This window comes from Rhodamnia argentea, chromosome 1 (genome assembly GCF_020921035.1).
Source record: "Rhodamnia argentea isolate NSW1041297 chromosome 1, ASM2092103v1, whole genome shotgun sequence".
NCBI classification, from domain to species: Eukaryota; Viridiplantae; Streptophyta; class Magnoliopsida; order Myrtales; family Myrtaceae; genus Rhodamnia; species Rhodamnia argentea.
In genome coordinates, this window is record NC_063150.1 from 21,644,619 (window position 1) to 21,653,904 (window position 9,286).

Consider the following 9,286-nt stretch of genomic DNA (forward strand, 5'->3'; position numbering starts at 1 on the left):
TTGGCTTTTTCTATGCATTGCCTGCCAAACGCCGGTGTATTGGGAAGGGCATCTATGAAGCGAACGGCTTCAAATGACAGTAAGCGATGAAGTTGAGGAAGCAATCAGCAAATTGCGAACTGCCTCATCATCTTTGACCACACAAGTTATGAGTTGGAACTTGTTATTCAATTTTTAGAAATATCTGGCACAATAGACATTGATCCATTTTCTATAGAAATATAGAGGCTGCATTTGGTTCGACTTTGAAAATGAGCTCAGGGAAAATGCAAAGACCCTTAGCTTGAGGGGCTTCGAAAAAATGCGAATTGTGTTTGATAAAATATTCATTGTAAAGTAATCATGAGTTAAGTAGTAAAAAAATTCCAAAGAACTTTTGGCTGTAATTTTGATTTTTGTATTAAAAAAATCAAACCCTTCGGCGAAAGGCTCAGGCCGCCACCGGCCGAGGTCGAAGGAAGCGTTTTGAGTTTAGATCAACCTCGAGATAAGCAAAGGAAATCAGGCCATAAAATTGACCGGTGCCCGTTGGGAGCAAAGGACACCGTTTAGTGGCGTTGGATGATAAAATAGCATAAGATTGCATGGACAACATTTTGGAAAGATTAAGAATCGGTATTGAAAAGACGTTAATCAGACATTTAGCGTAACCAAGTCTCCGGTTAGGAGGAAGTGAAATGTCCTTCCGCACTTCATTGGCTCCTAGCCAGCTCAAAATAGGTTAGTGGTGACTCTTTGGTTTGATACGAAATTAATTAAATAAATTTGCTTGTCCAAATAAGAAGTTTATAGCAACATAAGCTAAAAATGGTCCAGTGGTAGCATGAAAAATGAATCTTTTCTCATACACAATCAGTACATTGCCACAGAAACATGGCCACAACACGGCGAGCAAACTGGAATTCCAAAATTCGTATGCACGATACTATTTCATTCCCGAATGATTCTGCATCTCTTCCATAGAAAAAAAAAACATAAGAGTTCACAGCTTAAAGTGTCTGAGAGGGGAAGTTCCATCAAGGCCATGTTCCTTGAAGTAGACAAGGTAGTCCCTCACTGTGGTTTCTCTGTAGATTGGCGGATTGTCCTCGGACAAGAGCTCCCTAATCGGCCCGAAAAGCTTCGATGATGGCTGGAAGCTCGTGCTGAAAAAGCACGCCACCGATATTCTCGGGCCCGCCGAGTTCGCCACCACTCTGTGCTCCACACTTTTGAACCTGTCGTTCGTTATAAGCTGAAAGGAAGAAAAAAGAGGGACATACATCATCAGCTTCCACCCCATTATCATGGTGCTGGCGAAGAGCAACAAGTCCCCCAGTCAGATTGTATCTCCCCAAATCCCCCAGGACATCGCCTATGTTTTTCACATCAATTTCCGAACGCAAACTGGGCACTCGTAATGCTCGGTCAATACCCGTCAAAACCAACTTCAGGTGCGATTTTCCCCAAGGACAACCGACGTGGCGGCGTCGTTGATCCGAGAGGTTGTTCCAAATTATCAGATGTTCTGCCTAGTATAGCCAAATAAAAGAAACATGGTCGAATTGAATAAAACAGTAACAGGACTTGCCTATAGGAGGTCGCCAACATTGACCACCAGAGCTCCAGGAACAAGAGGGACATCGACCCAGCGATCGTCGTGAAGACCTGGAGGCCTCCGATGTGGTCTTGTAGGAGCATTGTGAGGAAATCGTTGTCGAAGTGCTTGCTCGTCCCCATCGTCAGCTCGGGCTGCGGGCATGCCGGGTAGTAGTGGCATATGACCACCAGGCCCTCAGCGCAGTCCATCTCCTGGAGGCGGTCCGGCCTCAGCCCGAGAGACTCGGACAAGAGCTCGAACAGCAGCATGCCTAAGCTCGTCACTTGCTTGGAGTAGTCTATCAGAATGTCCCTGCAATTTTAGTCGTGAAAGTCATTAAGATTAGATCCGACTTATAAATTATAATCTTATTGTGATTTTTTCGGGTTCTTTCAGGTTAAATAAAATTGAATTATATAAAACGAAAAATATAGAACAAAAGTCACCTCAAAGGTGAAAAGGTTATTTTGTCTCTGTGGGAAAACAACATATTTTAACGTCGCAGGTGAAAATGGCATGGTTGCCTCCGGGACCGAAGGCCTCGCCTGGTCACACGCTCACATACCTGCAAGCCTCCGGTAGCTCCTCCGGCGACGGCGGGCTCGGCGCCATGTAGCTGAAGAAAGTGTCTCTCCGGTTCGCCACCGATGCCGTGTACAGGTCGCAATTGCTGTTGTACACCACCTTCCTCGTTATGTCCCGTGTGTAAAATACCTTCTTTGCCTCGTTGTCTTGCTCGTAGAACCTCCTCACCCCCTCCTTCATCTCCTCCATCACGGTCGCCGGAACCCCGTGATTGACCACCTGGAAGAACCCCAGCGTCTCCGACGCGCGTCGCATCCCCTCCGTCGCCTCCTTCCTCTTGGCCGGATCTCGTTCGATTCCGCCTAGGTCGATGATCGGGACGCTGAGATTCTCGGAGCAGCTGCCCGATTCGGAGCTCTTTTCGGATGTATCCTGCGGTCGGATGAAGATTCGGGGGATTTCGGTGATTCCGGCGTCAACGAGGCCTTTGACGCCGGCTTTCGAGTCGTCGAACGCTTTCAGCTCGCTCGCTCCGTCGTAGCTCTGCTCGCCGGAGTCGGAGGCCAAATTGATGGTAGTCATTGTTCCTCTCTCTCTTTCATTCTCTACTGCAATTCAATGTCACCGTGAATGTGAATTTTTGTGAGTTGGGATTATGAATTGAATGTTGTGGAGACGTAGCAGCTTCTTTATAGCCGAGAGATGGAGAGAAGAGAACAGTGATATCACATTGGGAGGATTTGACTTTGGAATAATGAGGTCCATAACAATGGAGGGAGAAAGTCATACTTTATGAGCTACCCACTTGCTGGGAAAATGACAATGCCGTTTAATAATGGCTGATTCTTTGGGGGACCGGGCGGTTAGTACACAAGTTTTGCAATTTATGGAAAAGAAATCCGTTAGGATAGAGTTGAACATCGACGGATGACAGGATGATCTGATGTTGTCGTAGCCCTTGGATCAATCATTGCATCATCCTAATGCATTGCCAACTCGATTCGATCAATTAAGTTTTAGTTTTAGATATCGTCGAGTCGTAGTGGAAACCTCTTGTTTCATAGAAAATCGAAGTGTACATAGATTTTTGCTTTGCGATTGATTCTGGTTATTGTCATAGAGCGAGGTGAAGGCACGCAAGAATTCCGCTTTTTATCCTTGCTGGCAATATACAAAGTGGAATTTGAAGCTGAACCAAACACAAATGTTGCCGAAAGTGCAATTTTTTCCCATGGTAGATTAGTGTTTTACTGTCATACGAATATTCAAGACAGTTTCACGTATAGCATCTTTCTTTCCATTTAAGAGGGGTATTTGTTAATCTTCCTCTCCCTCTGTTTTGTGTTCTTTTTTAAGTTCTGCTTTTGTTTGAGAAGGACCTCGGTTTTGAGAGTTGGGTTGCCGCTATCAAATGAAGCAATATAAGCGTTAGTTACCGAACAGTGAAGAAAGGCAATCCTGTTCTTTGGTAGTTTTACATAGATGAACCCACGGACAGACTTTTATTTTCAAATACAAACTTGAAGAAAACCATGTAAAAAGTCGCCCGCGCGCTAACACCATGAAGGGAAATCCCACACCATGAATATCCTTCGCCCATTATCTCTTTATCTTCCCGTTTACAAAGTCTACTGCTTGAAATCGGGAAGGGCGGAAGTTCAATATACACCTTTGGAAATGTAATTTGCTGTGTAGTTTGGAAGTGTAGTCTCCTTGTAAATTGGTGGGTTGTCTGCTGATGTTAATTCCTTGATGGGTCCATACAGCCTCGATGATGGCCGAGGAGTGTGGCCAAAAAAGCATGCCACCGACACTCTTGGGCCTCTCTTGTTTGCCATGACTCAGTGCTGTGAAAAGTGCTAGGACCCTCATTGATTGCTCCTGTGAAAAGTGCTGCGCATACATCTCTCTCGTTTAGACAATTTTGAACCTGTCAATGTGCGGCTAGCATGGTACAACCAAGTTTGGATTAGTCAAATATCTCTGTTACTATACTTGATGCACAAGGTATTTGGGAATGGTAAATGCAGATTCCTCCTACGAAAGAAAAGTGCAGATTGTGAAGACATTATGTTATTGCTACGGGGAAGATGCCATGGTAAATTCTCAAGAGTTCTTTAACTAGCTTAGCATATGAAAAAGTGCAGCAATATGGGTGAGAAGAGGATTGCAGTGTGTCGACCAATCAAAACACGGTTTCGGATTAGTTCGGAAATGAACAATGATATCTGGCCAAAGCTACTTACCTGCAGAAGATCTCCGATGTTGATAACTAGTGCTGCAGTAATTGGAGGAACGTGGATCCGCTGGTTCTCATGAAGCACTTGAAGTCCTCCAATTTGATCTTGGAGGAGAATTGTGAGGAAGTCTTTGTCTGAATGCTTTGTCACGCCCAGGGTCAACTCGGGTTGGGGGCATGGCGGATAGTAGTTGCACATGACCGAGTGTCTCTTTCCACACTCCATCTCCTTCAAGTGATTTGAGCGGTGTCCTAGAGCTTCTGATAAGAGCTCAAACAGACAAGAGCCCGGTCTCGTCACATGCTTTGAGTACTCCATCAGCATTTCTCTGCCAAAAATTTTCGAAGCATCAGAAAACCGAAATAGAGCTGCCTTAAAAGTATGGTTGGATGGATTCCCGGAGAACAACATAAAGTGTGTTGCTATTCTGTATAAATTCGAGGGCAAACGCTTGGTGCTGCTATTGCTAAAATGCAAATAAAGGAAAATCATGTTCAATGTCAATTTAGAAGTGGAACTAATCAATCATTGAGGATCGCTTTACCGATCCGTTTCGTTGATTGAGACTCGATGCAAGCTTATCTGCCATGATGTGCAGTGGAACCTAGGCGAGAAACGTCATATGCATTCAACGGCAGCATTGCTTTACCCGAGTGAACGAAGGACGGGGCACTTTCATTTCCCGAGTTTTCAACCCCTATTCCCACCGTTTTAATGGAAAGGTACTTGAATAACTCAAGTTCTATACAATTGCTAGTTTCGCCTCCGATTAAAGGAGGAAAAAAAAGGCTATTTAGTATTATACACTGAAAAGCTGTTACCTTGCACCAATATGAACTACTTCAATTCTTCCGCGAACTATCTTTAGTGATTCACTTTGCGAATTTGTTCATGAATTTTACCTTTACGAAAGGTGAAAGCGCAAGAGAAGCCATTGGCTCACCCGCAAGCTTCAGGCAACTCTTCGGGCCGGGGAGGCTCTGGTCCCGTGGAGCAAAGTATACTGTCCCTCCAATCCGCAGTTACCGAATTATAAAGGGCCATGTTGCTGTTGTATATGACCTTCTTCGTAAAATCTCCGGTGCAGAATCCTTTCTTGGCCTCGGTCTCCTGTTCGAACAACCTGCGTGACCCCTCTCCTCTATCACCTCCTCCAAGAGGCTCTCGGGGACCCCATGGTCGATCACCCGGAAGAAACCCCATTTTTCCAGTGCTTGCCCAATATTCCGCACCGGCTCGTGGCGACTGGCAGGGCCCACGTTCATGCACCCTAGGTCGATCACCGGGATGTCTAAGCGATCCTTGCTGCAGGCCACGCTATTGGGCGGCCGGATGAAAATCCGGGGCTTTGGCAATCGCAGCATCCACGAGGCCTTTGACCCCGGCCTCCATATCATCGAACGCTCTAAATTCCTTTGCTCGCTTATGTTCGGGATCCGCACTAGTGACCATTGTGTGTGCTGCTACCGGGTATTACCGTACTTAAGCGAGTTGGGTCTTGATGAAGTTCACTTTACGTGGTTATTTAGTGAGGATATTGCATGTCCGTCATTGTTGATTTAGAGAAGAAGCCAAACACGAGGGACATGAAGGTTGTCGACAAATGAGTTTTCCTTTAAGTGGAAGTTGCCTCAAGATTTATGTCAAACAAACACTCGAAGTTGCAACATAAGAATTCCTTGTTTCTCGACTATGACAGCATTTGTCGCCAAATCCTTGAAAGCACTTGTTAATGATCATATAAATGTATTAATTAAAAACCATAAGTAATTAATTAATTTCCTATCAAGAGAAAACCCAAAATTATTTCCTTCATTCCTTGCAAGAGAATTCTATTTTCTACTTTTATGCAGAAACGTGATTGGTGCACTCTATATCGGAAGAGCTCATAAATTAATAACTAATTATATAGTGACTAATTAAAGTTGTAGCAATTCCAAAACTGGAATCCTATACGTGAAAGATCATGTAACATATTCCTATTTTCCACATATAAGTAAACCCTTGATAAAAGAATTATAAACGCAACAATCTAATCGATCAACCCTATGTTAACTATCATGACATTAAAGCAAATGTAAAATATCATCAATTTCAGCCGCAAAATTAAGTTAAAATATTCACAATGTTGCAATACTTTTATTTATGTAGTATATGAAAAAAATTCTGGAAACATATGAGTGTGTAACTGATATATTTGAGGCTACTTAGATATGCACCGTTGCGGGATAATATTCGCCGGGTCCCGGCGACCCCCGCCAACTATTCCCCCCACCTTGGCCGACCCTCCTCGGCAAAGGCGGGGCGGTAGCGAGGGCTACAGATGAGCTTACTTGTTTATGAAGTTGCCGCCTTCCTCGAGTGGTCATTATGCTATTAATTCGGAGTGCAATCCACGAAATTTGTTTGGTCAAAATCTGATATGACACTAGCTTTTGAAAGAATATTGCTAGGAGTGTCCTGATATGTTAAATATTCCTTTTCAGGGCGGCATGCTTTGTTCGTAGGAATCCTTGATATTGGCTGAGATGCTCGGATGCATGGTATGGACTGGTTTCAGAGTGGAATCCATATTGGTAGCAGCAGGTAGTACAAGGACTCTTACACGCTATTCTTTTCCTCTGCTGCAAGTTATGCCATTGCATCTGGTGGATTAACCGAGGATGAAGTAACATTATGATGCCGTTGGACTTGCTATATATTTGTGCCCGAAGTTGATCATCAGGCGCCACCCAACCATTGTCTCCCAACTTCGACCAAAAAAAAAAAAAAAAAAAACCATTGTCTCCCAACAAAAGCATCGACTCTGCAACACACTTCTCAGCCCCAGCTTTTGCCTTTGGAAATGGCGGAAGCAGTTCTCTTCAGCCTTGCCACTAACATACTGAAAAGCCTCGCATCTGAAATGGCGGAACTTGGAGGCTCCTTTGCTTCTCAGCAGATCCAGTTGCTCTGCGGCGCAAAGGACGGGCTCCAAAGCCTTAGGGGCACCGTCCAGACCATCCAAGCGGTGCTTTTGGATGCCGAGAAGAAGCAATGGCATAACAACCAGGTCAAGCTCTGGCTCAAGAGGCTCAAGGATGTGTTGTACGACGTCCAGGACTTGCTCGACGATGTCGCCACAGAAGATCTGAGGCGGAAGGTCACCCCCGGCAACGAGATGTCGAAAGCGGTACGCTTTTTCTTCTCTAAGTCGAATCAGCTCGCACACCGTGTCAAAGTGACTAATAAGATTCAGGAACTTAGGAAGAAATTGGATCGGATTAAAAATGATAGGACGTTCCATTTAGAGGAGCGTCAGAGTGAGGAAACAACGGCCATTGGGAGAGGAAGGAAAACTGAAATTTTCGCGCCCGACGGAGCAATAATTGGCAGGGAAAACGACAGAAAAATGATCAAACACCTATTGTTTGATTCCTCCTCTACCCGGAGTGTGTCAGTTGTTGCCATCGTTGGTAAAGGAGGTCTTGGAAAAACTGCACTTGCACGACTAGTGTACAACGATGGGGAGGTAAAAGAACATTTTGGGCTTAAGATGTGGGTGTGTGTGTCTGATGTCTTTGATGTGAATTCGATTGTCAAAGATATTCTTAAATCAGCGAACTGTCAAGATCTTGAGAATAAGACTTTAGACCAATTGCTGAATCTTCTTCATGAGACTCTGAGTAGGAAGAAATACTTGCTTGTTTTGGATGACTTGTGGAATGAAGATCGGAATAAATGGTTGAAGCTTGGAGATTGGCTGGAGGGTGGTGAACGGGGAAGCAAGATACTTGTAACCACTCGTAGCCACACAATTGCGAAGGTCACGGATGCGAAATCGGTTATCCATGATCTTCCTGGCTTATCTAAAGATGAGTCATGGAATTTATTCAAGAAAATGGCTTTTGGAGATGGGGTAGAATCATCAGACTCGGAACTGGAATGGATGGGTCTAGATATAGTTAAGAGATGCGCGGGGGTTCCCCTTGCCATTAGAACTATAGGAGGCCTTTTGTACGGCAAAAACAAAGATGAATGGGCCCGTTACAAGGTGCATGAACTTCCAGAAATACCAGAAATTGATGAGGCTGATGATGGAATTATGCAAGTCCTCAAGTTCAGTTATGATCATCTCCGGTCATGCTTGAAACATTGTTTTGCATATTGCTCGTTGTTTCCGAAAGATTATGTCTACCGTAAAGAGAGGATGATACATTATTGGGTGGCACAAGGCTTTATTGAGTCACGCAAAGGGGACGACAACCTTGAAGTGGTGGCTGGCAATTACTTGTCAGAACTACTATGTAGGTCATTCCTTGATGTTGCAAGCAAAGGTGACGATGGTGAGGTCCTGACTTTCAAGATGCATGATCTCATGCACGACCTTGCCCAAAAAGTTGCTGGAGGTGAATGCAAGATCGTTAATTTTAATGGAGTTAGTGATGGAGGAATTCGCCATGCGTCGTTTACTGTAGATACTTTCTCGGAAGAGAAAATGGTGTCCCTGCTCAAAACATCAAAATTGCGGACGTTTATCTTTTTGGGAGGATTCTCTACACTATATTACTGTCACAAAGTTCTCTCCGAGTGTAGACATTGTCGAGTGTTGGATTTTGGCAACACGGCTACTCCTCTCCCTCCTTCCTCCTTTGAAAAGTTGAAGCAGTTAAGGTTTCTTAATATTTCTAGAAACCGCTTTATCCAGATTTTGCCGGATTCATTCACAGATTTGGTAAACTTGCAGATCCTTAGACTCTTTGAATGTACGAACCTTCATGCATTTCCAAGAGATTTGAGGAAATTGGTCAACCTTAGATACCTCCTCATCCATGGGTCTAAACCGAGAGACCTACCACCCTTGAGTGAACTCCCTTCCCTAAGGACGTTGATTCTTATGCGGTTGCATGCGTTGAAGTTCCTTCAACAATCTAATACTACCGGCCCCTTCTTCCCGTCTCTT

At 44.4% G+C, this 9,286-nt stretch overlaps 4 pseudogenes; 1 reads left to right on the forward strand and 3 right to left on the reverse strand.

The window, feature by feature from the left end:
* Positions 1–9,286, reverse strand: part of LOC115734061 — a 227,610-nt pseudogene that overhangs the window by 137,820 nt on the left and 80,504 nt on the right.
* The window catches only part of LOC115733556, a 92,607-nt pseudogene that overhangs the window by 51,556 nt on the left and 31,765 nt on the right, over positions 1–9,286 (forward strand).
* Positions 839–2,883, reverse strand: LOC125316463 (annotated as a pseudogene).
* On the reverse strand, positions 4,231–5,741 carry LOC125313570 (annotated as a pseudogene).